The sequence below is a fragment of the Netta rufina genome, assembly GCF_964035555.1.
Source record: "Netta rufina genome assembly, chromosome: 7".
NCBI lineage: Eukaryota > Metazoa > Chordata > Aves > Anseriformes > Anatidae > Netta > Netta rufina.
Genome location: NC_140130.1, coordinates 12818650 through 12831747, shown reverse-complemented (window position 1 = coordinate 12831747; position 13098 = coordinate 12818650). Strand labels below are relative to the sequence as shown.

The window sequence follows — 13098 nt, the reverse complement described above, 5'->3', positions numbered from 1 at the left end:
AATGAATTCATGCCTTAAGGATTTGTACTCTTTGCTCCGTGCTATATGATAGCAACCCAGTGAGATACGCAAGTGGAAACTGCATTAATGATTGATAAAAGCTGAGAGCTGTTTAATTTTTTTTTCCTGTTTAATGACTATCAATAATTTAATGCATTTACTGTATGTTTTTAAGAAATAACACCCGTATTAGAGGCTTGGGTTTAATGGGCTAAATGATTCAAGCCTCAAAAGATACTGATTGCCAAGGCGCAGCGTATCCCTTCTTGCTGAGGGATAGGACAGACAAATGTCGGGCTCAGCAGATGACATCCTGCACACCCCCTGCCCACCCTGGTTTCCTCCTGTTTGCTGCACAGGGCAGGAGTTGACCTCCCTGCAGCTTGGTGAGGGTGGCCACGGTGGCACGGAGCCCTGGGGGGACGCCGGGCCATGGCTGCGTGCCTGCGGCCTTGCTGCCCCTCGCCCCGCGGTCAGCATCTGGACACTGGTCACCTGGGGAAGGGTGAGGAGCACGGCCCCCGGAGGGAGATGGCTTCCTTTCCTTTCTGCCTGGAAGGGGAAAACGAAGTGATTCCTTCCCCTGCCATTTCCTGGGAAGGGAGCAGGTTTTTAGGAGGGAAGAATCTTCCCCTGTGCTTGGGTGCTCTGGGTTTGGTCCTCAAGACTTTGCGTATAAAACATCTGCTATAAAATGTTATTGTGTGCGTGTGTGTGTTACTTGTGTGTGTACCTTTTACTGGTGGTTAAGAGAACATTTAACTGGTTTCTTCGGTACTGGTGGCCATTGTAGTTAAAGACTGATAAATAAAAGTTATGTGAAGGTTTGATGTAAGCATGTCAACTAAACGCACGAATGGTGATTTTGTAAACTTAGTTTTTTATCTGCACAAATACCATTTTGGGACAAGTTTTTTTTTTTATGACACAAAGCATGCAGAGAAATACCTAGATGTATATTTAAGCTGCAAAGAAGTATGTAAACACCTCTAAATAAAAACATGACATTTAATATATTTGGCATTTTGAATGAAAGTGACTCAAATTTAATAAAAAGTATGGTTTCAGAATTGTATTTCATATAAATAAAGAACAGTCTTCTACTTGGACAACGGTTGATGGGTAAATCTGTTAAGTCCACTAAGACCTTGGGCAAATCAAAGGAAAATGTGAGATCTGTTTTGATTCTTTCTTAAAATGTTTTTATCCTTTGACTACACTTCTCCGACAATATTTTGATAACTTATTTTTCAGTTATTTGTACTAGATACTTGAGAGAGAGTGCTTCCTCTTTGTGCAGATAGAGTTCTGCGGAAATAATGTTTATATTTGAAACTTGTTTCTGCACAAATACCTCCAGTACAGGTGTTTGTGGTGGAAGTGTTTACCGTGTTCTGTGTATACAGGCACAGGTGTGCATGTGTGCACACATGCTGATGACGGTGATGTTTTCACTTCATATTGAATTGAATGAGCTTTTTTTCTTTGTACCTTGATCTCTGGGTTGCTGTAGCTAAGTGTGATGTTAAGGGTAACTTTATTTTCATACGATCTCTGTCTCAGTTATGGATATCAGAAAATGGATTGGGGAAGGAACCTGCCACAGAAGGAGGCAAGGTTCCTGGTTCCAAACCCTGGGGCTTGGGGTACAGCCCTGAGAGCTGAGGGAGGGCACCCAAAATCCTTGGGTGCTGGCAGGGTGGCCCAGAGGTGTGCAGCCCATGTCCCTGCTCTGTGTGCTTGGCAGCACCCCTAGAGCCCTGCTTGCCTTCCGCTGCCATCGGTGTTGTGGTGAGGTATGTGAGGGCCCCTGCAGCTCGGTTCCAAGGAATGTTTCAGCCAGAGGTTGGATGAGAAATCTGTCATGGTGGATAGGAGTGCTTTTACCTTGTGTGTTTGTTTTCTACAAGGAGGAATTGTGATTATTTCTACCTCAGTGGGTATTCATGGAGTAGTTACTTTATTAGATGAAGCCTTGTTGAGGAGGTTGAGAACAGGTGAATATAAAAGCATATTTTATTATGATATGAACTTGACCTCTTTCTATTAGTGTAAGCTGAGCAAGCAGTTATTTTATCTGAAGGAAAGTATCCATTTGGAAAATGAAGACTGAAGAACCTTGAGAAGACTGGTGCTCTCGCCCCTTTAAAGTGTGCAAGCTGGTGATTGTGTGCTGTTCTTTTTTTAACCCTGCTTTGCCTTATGTTATAAACACAAGGGGGGAGGCGTTGAGGTTGGGGGTTGTTCTTACATACAGCAACACACTGATGTAATTCCTTCCTCTAGTTCTTGTGATAAAGGTAATAAACGTAACAGGAGATGTAATAAATCAGAAAACCTTCTGGGTCGGTTGTGTATGATGGAGACTGCCTTCAACAGAGCAGTTCCCCAGCCAGCTGGGAGCAAGCCTGATGCCGAGGGAGCTCCTTGTCACTGTCACATCACATAGAGGGGATGAGCTCTTTGTTGGCTGCGTGGTTTAGACTGGAAGTGAGGGGAGCTACTTTCTCAAAATTCATTGCTTTTTGAGCTTAAAATGACTCTGAATCAATTAAATTGAGGATTAGATCTTGATGAATATCATGCAGGATCTTTTGACTGTGGGAAATGGAATAGATTTAGTTAACACCTGGAAAAAAAAATCTGTATTTCCATTATACACCAAGAGGAATCCATTTGGCACTGATCTTTTCGAAAGAAGGGTTTCCAAACCCTTTGGCACTGGTCCTTTGGGAAGAAGGGAAGTCGAGGTTGCATTTCAGAACAGCTGGTCCAGTTCTGAACCTTCAGTTCGAGCCCTGTCCAGAACTGCCATGCGTAGTGCAGGACTTGATGAAAACCCAGCTCTGGCTGGGGGAATTGAGGATGATTTTTATTAAGCTTGATATAGGAAAGTAACTTGGCTGAATGTGCTGCAGAAGTTGACTCACACACCATATGAGGGTGTTTGTCTTAACATATGCCTCCTCGCTTATCTAATGTTGATGTCAACGATTTGTTGGTTTCCATACCATGTTTCCCAGTTTTCTGTTTGTTTCCTTCCTGTCGTATCAGTAGACCCAAAACATTTTGACATTTTTCTCAAATAAATTATCTCTGGTCCTGCCAGAAATTGAGTCAAGTCTTTTTGTATAGTACGTCATTTCACTAGGTTTCTCCAATTAGATTTTCACTTTTAGATAATGCATTATTTCTGCTCATTTTACTTCATTTTTTATTGCCTGAGGATTTGAGAACAGAGCAATTTCACTTACTTTGAGGGAAGTGATGTCTGAGTCAAAACTACATCCCTAAGTGGTACTTATGACAGATTTCTGTCTTTGAGGATGCTGTTAATAAACTTTAGCTTTTTGCACTTAGCCTTCTTTTTTGCCACCTTGATTTTATGTTTGACTAAAAATATGCTTCCTCCGAATCTTGTGCATCGACTCTAAATTTTTTCTTTTGGCAGTTAGAGTATGGAAGTGTAAAATTTTATGCACTTGAAATGTAACCAATATATCAATTCTTAGCAGACTTCACCTGACTTATGGTGGGGGGTTTCTCTTACCAGAGAGAAAAATGCTGTCTAAAGCATTCTTTTTGATTTAATAATGGGGGGAAAAAAAGGGATAAATGATGCATTAGACTTTGGGATGCAAAATGAGAGGGTGTTTGTGGGGGTATAACATGTAGTGACCGGCTGTTCACTGAGCTGCTCAGCAGGTACAGCGTAGCAGGTTGCCTCGGGACAGCTGTGTGTCAGCAGCAACTCGCTGAAGGTCACTCCTTGCCATGTCTCTGCAGTGAGGGCTGTAGTAATGTGTCCCCCCCCCCCTTTTTTTTTTTTTTTTTTTTTTTTTTAAGAAGAGTATGAGTACTCCCTATGTTGGCTTAAGTTGCTTTGCATCCATTAGCACAAAGGGGACTGGAGTCTGACAGCAGGTGGGAATGCCAAGGGGATGTAGGACGCCAGGCAAGTGGAATAAACCAGTGTGGGAAGGAAGGTCCGCCTGCAGGGAACAGGCTGGAGAGGCAGAGTCTTGAACAGGTCGACTTTGTCTTGGATTCTCTTCTTCTGCATAGTCAGATATTGCATGACCTATTTATGGTGAGTGTAACAAGGTGGAGGAGGTTTGGAGTCACTAATCTTGTTCTTTCTCTCCTTAGTGCATGTTTTCCCTTTTTTGTGACCCTTATTTAGTTTTTCATTGTTTATTTACACTGCCACTGTTACTTCATGAATTCTTTAAATCATTGCCTATCTAGAGGGGAATCTGGATAGAATTAGTCTTGCAGCTTTAAGCCTTGCTGACAGGAGGAGAGAAGAGCAGAGCTTTTGTCCTTGAGAGAAATGCAGGAACTGTGGCCATTTGGAATCGGACAGACGTGGTCGGCCTGGAGGGAGATGTTTTTATAGAAGTGCTGCCTGGTCTGCTGTTCTGTATCTGTTGGGACTCCTTGTACATACAGAATCTCTTCTGGGGGACTAGGATCCCCTTTGCCATTCTGCACTCTTGGCAGGCAGGATAAGTGTCTTTTGTGTGTGTGTGATGAAGGTGTGTGCAGAAGTCTATTGTGGGCTTCTTTTCATATTTTGAAGTCTTGCATTTGGATTTTCCGTGGGACAGAAAAAGGGCAGTGCTTTGTGTGTGAATCTGAGCTAACAAAATGTGATGGAGAACAGACTGGATGTGTTTCCCTGTGCTCGTTCCCCACAGAGAACCTTGAGTGGATTGCCATTTCCTCAAATATGTTAATGGCTTGCATGCACCCTTCAAACTAATTTTCCACTTGATTTTCCTGCCTTTCATCAGAAGCAGGTACTGGAGGTAGGGAGGGGCCCATTAAATCTGGATGTCTGTAAGTTTCCTTAAATTCCTGGTCAGAATGGGGCAAAGAGAGAGGCTGAGGTGAGGCATTATGGTTTTATGGCAGTGAAGCAGGAGAAAAAATGACTTCTAAATGGCATTTTTATTCACAAGAATGCTTTTTGGTTCCCTTTCCCTTCATTCTGGTATTTAATTTTTTCTCCTATTTATTGAAAGATTCAATGGAGCTGGAGTAAGTTGCCTAAAGAAAATAGGTTGTTTTAAGAAGAAGAATAGTTACATCAAGCAAAAGAAATAGAAGTTATGACTGGTTGCACATGCCTCATAATTCTAGATATGATTCTTGCAGTACAGAGTATGTAAGCACTTGAATGTCAGTATATGCCTATATATATGTTCAGGATACGAGTTGGAATTTGCCTTTTGCCAACTATTTTGGTAGTGAAAACGGTTCATTTAACTTACTACAGAAGTGGGTGTGAGTGTGGCTGAAATGTGTTTACTTCTCTGTTCTTTACTACTGAATGCTCAAGAGTATTTTTGGTTGGGACTTCATCCCATCCTGACTATGGGACTTTATCCCAATCTGGGGTGAATCCATCTTTGTTTTTCTTAGTAGTAGGTGACTCAGCCTTCATATTCCTTACTTGAGTTGATGATAAGAGACAGAACAGCTCGAGCTGATGTTCTGGGGCTTGGGAAGGAGAGGCACAGTAGCATATCAAAGTAGTTGTTGTATTCTGCAGTGTCTTAAAAAGAACACAACTAATGCTTATCAACAGATACTTACTTCTTCTGTTTTGTTTTCTCCTTTAGGAAATACTGTCGTGCTGAGGAAGAAAACAACTCCAACCCCCACCTCCCCCTTTCCTTGCCTGATTTAGAAGCTCCAGGAATGTGCTAATTGGCGGCGGCCTCTTCAAAAAGGTAAGAGGCAATTGTTATTTGCTCTCTGAGGTGTCTTGCCTGCTCGGTTCCTCTTGGAAAGAAGGGTGATCTTAGAAGAGGCTTGTCTACGTGGAATTTAGACAAGTCTCCTGGCTGACATGGGTTATTCTCCACTTGCCTTTAATAGTCTGATGCAAGCAAAAGATTTGTGCGCTTGGTGCTTCGCTTCTATGTGCAGGGTGTGGTCCCTCACAAAAAACTGGAAGATGAGGTAGATTTATAAACACTTGTGGGGAAAAAATAATAATATAGCTCTTGTACTGTGGACTGATTAACTGTGTCTTTGAATATTAGCTTAGATGAGAAGATACTGCGATTTAAAGAAGCCAAGTTGAAAAAATACGTCATTAAGTTTTTCTTATTTTTTTAACCTGGTTGTCTTCTATGGGGTCTTCAGTGGTTTCATGGCTGCTTATACCACTGACAGATAAGATATGAATGAGCTGGAACACCAGCTCCATATCTGAATGATGTTTTGTGAAGAGTTGAGGACAGACAATAATTCTCTACCTCTCCAGACTTGAAGTTTTGGGCAGAAGTGTAAAATACGGTGGGTGAGAATTCAAATGAAGTACCTTTTTTGTAATATCTCCAAGTAATTACATTTTGTAGTTACATATTATGATGCAATCCATGTCAGTCTTTCAACTTCCAGACATAAAATTTGCAAGGGTATATGCGTGCTGTGATTCATAGAGCATAATGGGATGCTTGAGTAGACTGAAGTAAGCTTCTGGACAAATTGCATGTATATTTCAATACTGAAACTGAATGTTGAGATTTGTATTTCTTTAGGAACTAACTGCACTGCATTGAGATGCCATTCTGACCCTGTGATCAAGGCAAATGCTTCTTGTAGTGGAGGCAGTGTCTTCTGTTTAGACCTCAGCCTTTGCACTTCAGTTTAATGTCTTAACCTAGCACTGAGAAGGAGCTTATGTGAGCTTGCTAGGTTCTGAATTTGAGAGGCCGATGCATGATGTATGTTTTTCTTCTAGATTTGCTCTGTGGTGCTAACCTTTGTGAAGGGTTTGGGGAGACATTGCAAAGCAATAATGTCTTAAATTGCACCAGTGAGATTTGTCAGAGTTCATTTGTCAGACCCCTCAGACTGACTAAGTACACTAACTTATCAAGGATAAGCTGCAGACAGGTAATGTGCCTTGGGATGTTCTTTCTCATTCTCCATCTCATTCGTGATGGTGCAGAGGCAAGCGAAGTCTTTATTGAACGACTGCTACCAGCTGCCTGGCTACCTCCTGCAATAAAGCTAATGACCTAATGGGCAAATGTTTCTTTGAGACCTTCAGTGGAAATGGAGACAAGGAGAAACATACAGACCAGCTAAAGGGTTCTCGAGGAGTTTGCAATTTCCCCAGGGCCCTGTCTATGTAATTACCTGTCTGTCGCTTTGTCTCCTATCTTTTAATGCAGGAGGAGTGTCAGACTGCAGGCTGCTAATCTTTGTTACTATGGAAAGGCTGCTTACACTCCTCTTCTTGCACTTCAGAAATGGCAATCGCTGGTCCCCAGCTGGTTCTCTGAATTTAACTTAAAAATGGATGATAGCTTTTCTCCTTGGTGCCAGACTAAATAATGCAGCCGACTGCGCTGTTGCAGGCAGGCATTGCCTCCGCCACTGACACTGCGGTGTGTTGGGAGGAGGAGCCCACAAAAGCTGCCTTGTAGCTGTTGGACCCATTTTCCCCCAGACAAGTCAAGGGCTCTAAAATTCCTTTGAAACACAGAATCTTGGGGCACACCGAGACGTGGGAGCCTTGGCTGAGCTGCAGGTGTGAAGGAAAGCTGTTGTTAAGATTCGTAGCTCCAGCTGAGTTTTTGTATGGTTTCTGAATGCCTTCAAACTCCCTGGCTTTGGGGCTGAGGCATGCAAGAACTCCGCAAGCTGTTTTGTGGGATTGTGGACATCAGCTGTTGCTACTGCCTCCTACCAGCACACATCTCACACAGTGATTTACAGCAGAGGCAAGTTCTGATGTTGGGCTGTGCACAACCCCTCAGTTGACCATTGGTCATTTCTCTGTGTCTGAGACGTCTGTTTGTTCCTCTTAGACAGCACTGGAAATTTGGAGGGGATTCCTTGCTTGCTGCTCTCCTCCTCCTTCCCCTGCATGTGCTTCCTGAGTTGCAGTGTCAGGCAGATCGTCCCTCCAAAGTTGGCATTTGGGAATGGCTCCAGCACAAACACCTCGTCTGCACGCATTCTTTCTGTGTTAGCGAGGAGCGGGAGGCAGTCCCTGTGATGGCCAGTAGTGGCCCTTTCCAGCTGCTGCAGCACTAGCTCACAAGTCCAGGAAATGTGTTTAAGTCCTTTTGCCATACCTTTGTAAAATGCCCTTAAACTGTCTTCAAATGCATGGTGTTTAAGCAAGAGTCGGTATTATCAAATGCCATCATGCAGTCTGTATTCTTTGGGGTGAAAAGCTTTGGGAGGAAGGGCTGGGCGTGATACTGAAATTTGAGAACCAAAGCTAAAGGAAATTCTTGCCCATGTGTGAGACTAGAGCGGGGTCAGGAAAGGTGGGGGACGGGGAGGCCCCTGCCCCGGTTAGTGTTGAATGGGAACAGAAGGGAAGGCAGAGGCAGGGCATTGACAGGGCAGCAACAGATCAGGTTTTGCTAGTGGCCCACAGCTTGTGGCATTTGCCACATTTAATGCTGAGCTTTCCTTCCCCATGTTTAACTAAATGTGCACAAAGATTGTTTTTGATCATTTTTTGTTCCTTGAAAGAGCAGCCATATCTCCATTCAGATGGTTTCAGAAATCGTGTTCATTATCCATGCATCTAGGATGATGATTTTGCGCTGATTTTGAAAGATCTTCTGTTGTCGTCCCCCCCTGCCTTTTTTTGCTGTCATTTGTATTGACCTGAACCATCTCCAAGGGAAAGGTGATACTGCTGCCGGCTAGCATTTCAGGTGGGTGATACTGGATGTTAAGCAGTGTGCCTGTAATAAGTTACCTGTCAGTGGGAAACTTACCCTGTTTGTATTTCTCTTTTCATATATAAATCAAGGTCATAGCTCTTGAGCCTTTGTAGAGCATTTCAACAAGGTATTTGTTTCAAGTCCTTTTTTTTTTTTTTCCCCTCCGAATCCTTTGAGAAGTTTTGGGTTAGGATTCAGTGACTGTACTCAGCAAAATGTAAATCCAGTAAGCGTCTATCAAAACTGTATCGCACCTTACAAGAGGTTTTTCCAGTCCTGCTCATAAAGCCTCCCAGTTTATATCTTAAAGTCTTTAAGTACTTAATTAAATAAAATTAACATTGAGTCTGTGCTATCTTGCTTTCTTGAAATTTCTGATCTTTTATTTTTTTTTTTTACTTCACGGAAGTTACACGTTTAACTTTTTTTTTTCTGGTATGGGTAACGTTTAATCTTAAAAATCTTAGTTGAGAAGAAAAGCAATTTCCAGCAGTGTTTTTAAGGATGCTTGTATGTCTACCATGTGTTTAGTGAATTAAAATTCACAAAGCTGGATGCTTACTTTATACCTTCAATATGATAGTTTTACACATCCTAGACAGTTTTAAACACACCAAGTGGGGGAATTCAGAGCTGAAGTTGTTTTTTAAATCACTTCTTTCACATACAAGTTCAAGAAATGTTGAGAAATAGAGCAAAAGTCTGGCATGTATGGGCACAAGAAACAAGGTTAAAACTGTAGCAAGGGATATAATATTAAACTTTTTTATCCTCTTAGTTCTCTGGGCCAGCCCTTAGCTGAGGATAGCCTTCACAGGTCCCCTGAGGTGAACAGGGTAGCAAATGGGGTTGCAGGGGAGAGGTAGTGAAAAGACAGCACAGGGTTGCCGCAGGGCATCTGTGGGTGCTGAGGGCTTGAAGGTGTTGTCTTTTGTATGTTGTGGAGCTATGGCCACCATCGGCTGAAACCCTGCAGTTCTTGAGTGTTAGCGGAGCAGCTCTGGCACCCGCAGCCCTCCTCCAGTTTCAGCGGTTAAAGCCCGCCTGCCTCGATTGCCCTCGGTGCCGTGGAGCTCAGTGTGCCCGGTGGTTGAGCTGTTAGAGGAGTACAGGCCTACACCAAATACACAGCTGTGAATGCACTTTGAGAGGCAAATGTTACGTGGTGTGATGTGTCCCTGGCCCAGGGCCTGCCCTCCCCTGCCCGCCACCCTGGTGCAGTGCAGGTCGGTCACAGCTCAGCTCCTCAGCGCCCACACAGCGGGCGTGCAGGGATGCTTCTGGAGGCCTGCTCTCTGCCCACCTGCACCCCCTGTGCGGCTGTGTGCCTGGAGCTCAGAGGTGGCTCCTTGTGCTCTCCAAAGCTTCGCAGGCTTGCGAAGAGGAGCTCCAGCTGGAAAGACTCTCAGTGAGCGCTGCAGAGCAGTGGGAGTACAACCCAGCAGTCTGCAGGATGAAGTTTTTGGAAAGAGCCTGTGGTGCTAATCCATAATTAGTGGCTGAGAGGAACAAAGTATAACGCATGGATATTAGCGTAGGTGGCAGGTTTTGGTATGACTTTTGCTTATATTATGTGTTAGTCTCTCAATAAGAAAGCTGTTAGGCCAAATCGGATTTGAATGTTTTTGTTGAAGCTAGCAATGGAAAAAGACCTGGTTTGTTGCCTTGTTTGCTTACCGGTGATGACTGTTCCCTTCTGCTAGGGAACAACTCATCTGGCTGCATATTGCTCCATCTTTCAGCTGTGCAAAGATGCCTGGGCATTCCTTAGGTACCTCAACAACTTGAGTGTTCAGAAAGATTTTAAGGGAGAAATTTTACTGGCTTGTTTTTTGCTATTAGTATTTCGAAGTGAACCTGAAATCCCAAAACAATGATTTCAAAACCATGTTTCCTTGTGTTGTTTGTCTGCTCTCTGCCATCTGCGTGGTTTAAGGTGTAGAGAACATGGTGCTGCTGCCAGGGAGCTGGGAGGCCTGGGTGCTATTTAGAGCTCTGGTGGTGGTGCTGGGATCATTGATCTTGCCTCATCCCCATGGGAAGACGTGCTAAAATCCTGGTGAATTAGCCCAAGTATTCCTGTACAGACCTGCCTTAGCCTCTTGTCAGATGTGAGACAGAAGTCTGTGGGAAGCCCTGTGTTTGTGAGGAAATTTTGTCTAGAAAATCCTGTACAGATTTGAACTGGCTGGGTAAATTTGTACTGGGAAGTGCTTTGTAACATGTGGTCTGAAACATTTTTGATCTGGTGCTGATGGCCTTAAAAGCCAGATGAACCACATCAGTGACTCATGGTCACTTACTACGCTGCCGTGTGATGTAAACCAGAGCTTCCTTTGGTGCCTTCCCACATACAGTGCTGTCTGGCTGGACTGTGAATTTCAGGCTTGTGCTTATACTCTACAGTTGATAACCTAAACATGCTCTTTTCTTGAAAGAGATCTTGTACATTTCTTGTATATTAAATAAAAAGCTTCCAGTAATTTCGGTACTATTCTACCTATGGTTTACCTTTGTGGAAAAGGAAATAGGACCTGTGTCTTGGGGTGACCAAAGAAATTTTATTTCCATGTTTCCTTACTTCCTTCTCCCCCCACCCCTTCCTCAAACTATGAGCTCATTATGATTTTAGGTCTAATGATCTTTCCATCTTTTCTGTGATCGTTATCGCAAAAGAAAGGATGCTTAACTTTTCAAGGGAGAGAAACTAAGGGAAGGTTTTTAGCTTCCCAAGCACCTTTTGGATATTTGTGACATTTGTAGAATCAATTGAACAGAGATGAAAACGAGGTATATGAAAAGAAGCACTGTTTGCCAGCAAAATGAGCAGCTATATTTCAGTCTTCAGATGCTTGGCTAAAGAACAGTAACATAAGCTTTTTTTGCTGCTAGAAATTGAGAATTTGGCCGTAATATGCAACTGTAAAATCTGTAGGCATATAGTGTAGCAGAAGCTGTCTTTATTCGTATACAGCACATGGTATTTGGCTTGGGAGAAAGTTCTTCGCTGTCGAAGAAAGTCGGGGTTCTGTGTGGAACTGGCTGCTGTTTGTGCTTCATATTTAAAACTGTGTTATTCCGGAAGGACAAACTAATCGTGAGTACTATTGGTACTATTTTCTTTTTTTTCCTTGTTCCCAGCAACCCACTGTATTTACCTGTCTGTCTTCTTTCCATGCTGTTTATTTCCAAGCTTGTGATCATGATCATAGTGAGAAGTAGATGAAATTCATGTGTATATTCCAGCTGGGGAATGGAACCTTTCATGACTTCAACCTGTGGGACCTTTCCCTCCTCACCTCCCTATAAAAGTATTTGTGATATGCTCAGAGCGGTCTTGGGGTGAGAATCTGAATTACATAATAAGATATTGTTGGTTTAGGAAGAATGGGGGATAAAAGGAAAGGGATGGCAGTATGCAAGTGGTGGTTCACCAGTGTCATGTTAATAGAATCCTCAAATCAAGTGCTCATTCACTTTAACCAGAGGTTAATTAATCAGAGTGAGTAGATAAAATGATAAGCTGTCTTTAATGAAGTGAAGCAGCTTTATTAGCAGTAAGCAAAATGCAAAATATTTGGTCTCTGGCACATGTGGCTTTCACGGGGGACTGTGGTTTGCCACCAGCTTCATAGTGCAGTAGCCTCTTTCTCGCTGCACTCTGCGGGCTCTGCTGTCTGTGTGTTAGGCTGTGGCCAATTCAGAATGCAGGAGATCGAATCAAATGGGAAGTAGGTATAACATGTAAAAACAGAAAAAGAAGCGTTCCTCACAGATTGATCTTTATGCTAGAGACCATCATTTACCAACTTCCATACTTCATTTGTTGGTATTTTTCTTTGGAGAAAGCAGGCTTTACACACACAGCCAGCAAGCAAACAACCCCCCTGTGTGGGTTTGCAGGAGTGCTGCTGCTGGAAAGGAAGCAATATGATCCTGCCTGGGAACTGCTAGCATAGCCTGAAACCCGACAGCAGTTACCTGCCAACTCGTGCTGTATGGACAGAAATGCACCAGGGAGGTGCTACCTGGGTCTTTAGGTGGAGGGCCACAGCCTGCCTGTCACTGGCTATTAAACTGAAGCAAATTTGCTTACTTTTGTTCAAACGATCTTCTGTCCTCAGCAGGGCGTCTGTGCCGTTGTGCTGTTCCCCGATGTCTCTCCCGAAAACCTGTAGAAGCCATCGGATGTGTGATGGTGTGCCTGGCAGAGCAGGGCTATAATAGCAAATACCCACAGAGACCAAGATGAAGCAGATGAAAAAGAATGCACATTGATGAAGACACAGGTCTCTGGAATGCTGAAATCATTTACTCTGGGCTAAGATAAATCGGTTTAAATGTCTGCATTTCAGCTTAAAATTAACTCCACTTATGACTAGATAAAAAG

The 13098-nt window shown here is 43.3% G+C and overlaps 1 protein-coding gene across 6 annotated transcripts in view; it reads left to right on the top strand.

Annotated features, from left to right (window-relative positions):
* Nucleotides 1–13098, top strand: part of ZMIZ1 (zinc finger MIZ-type containing 1) — a 345320-nt gene that overhangs the window by 42205 nt on the left and 290017 nt on the right. For 5 of the 6 annotated variants that reach the window (XM_084290259.1, XM_084290257.1, XM_084290258.1 and 2 more), the window contains exon 2: nucleotides 5628–5738. The gene's annotated coding sequence lies outside the window, so the exon portion shown is untranslated. Of the gene's footprint in view, nucleotides 1–5627; nucleotides 5739–8570; nucleotides 8700–13098 lie in introns of all 6 variants that reach the window. The other variant, XM_084290254.1, reaches the window with a different exon arrangement.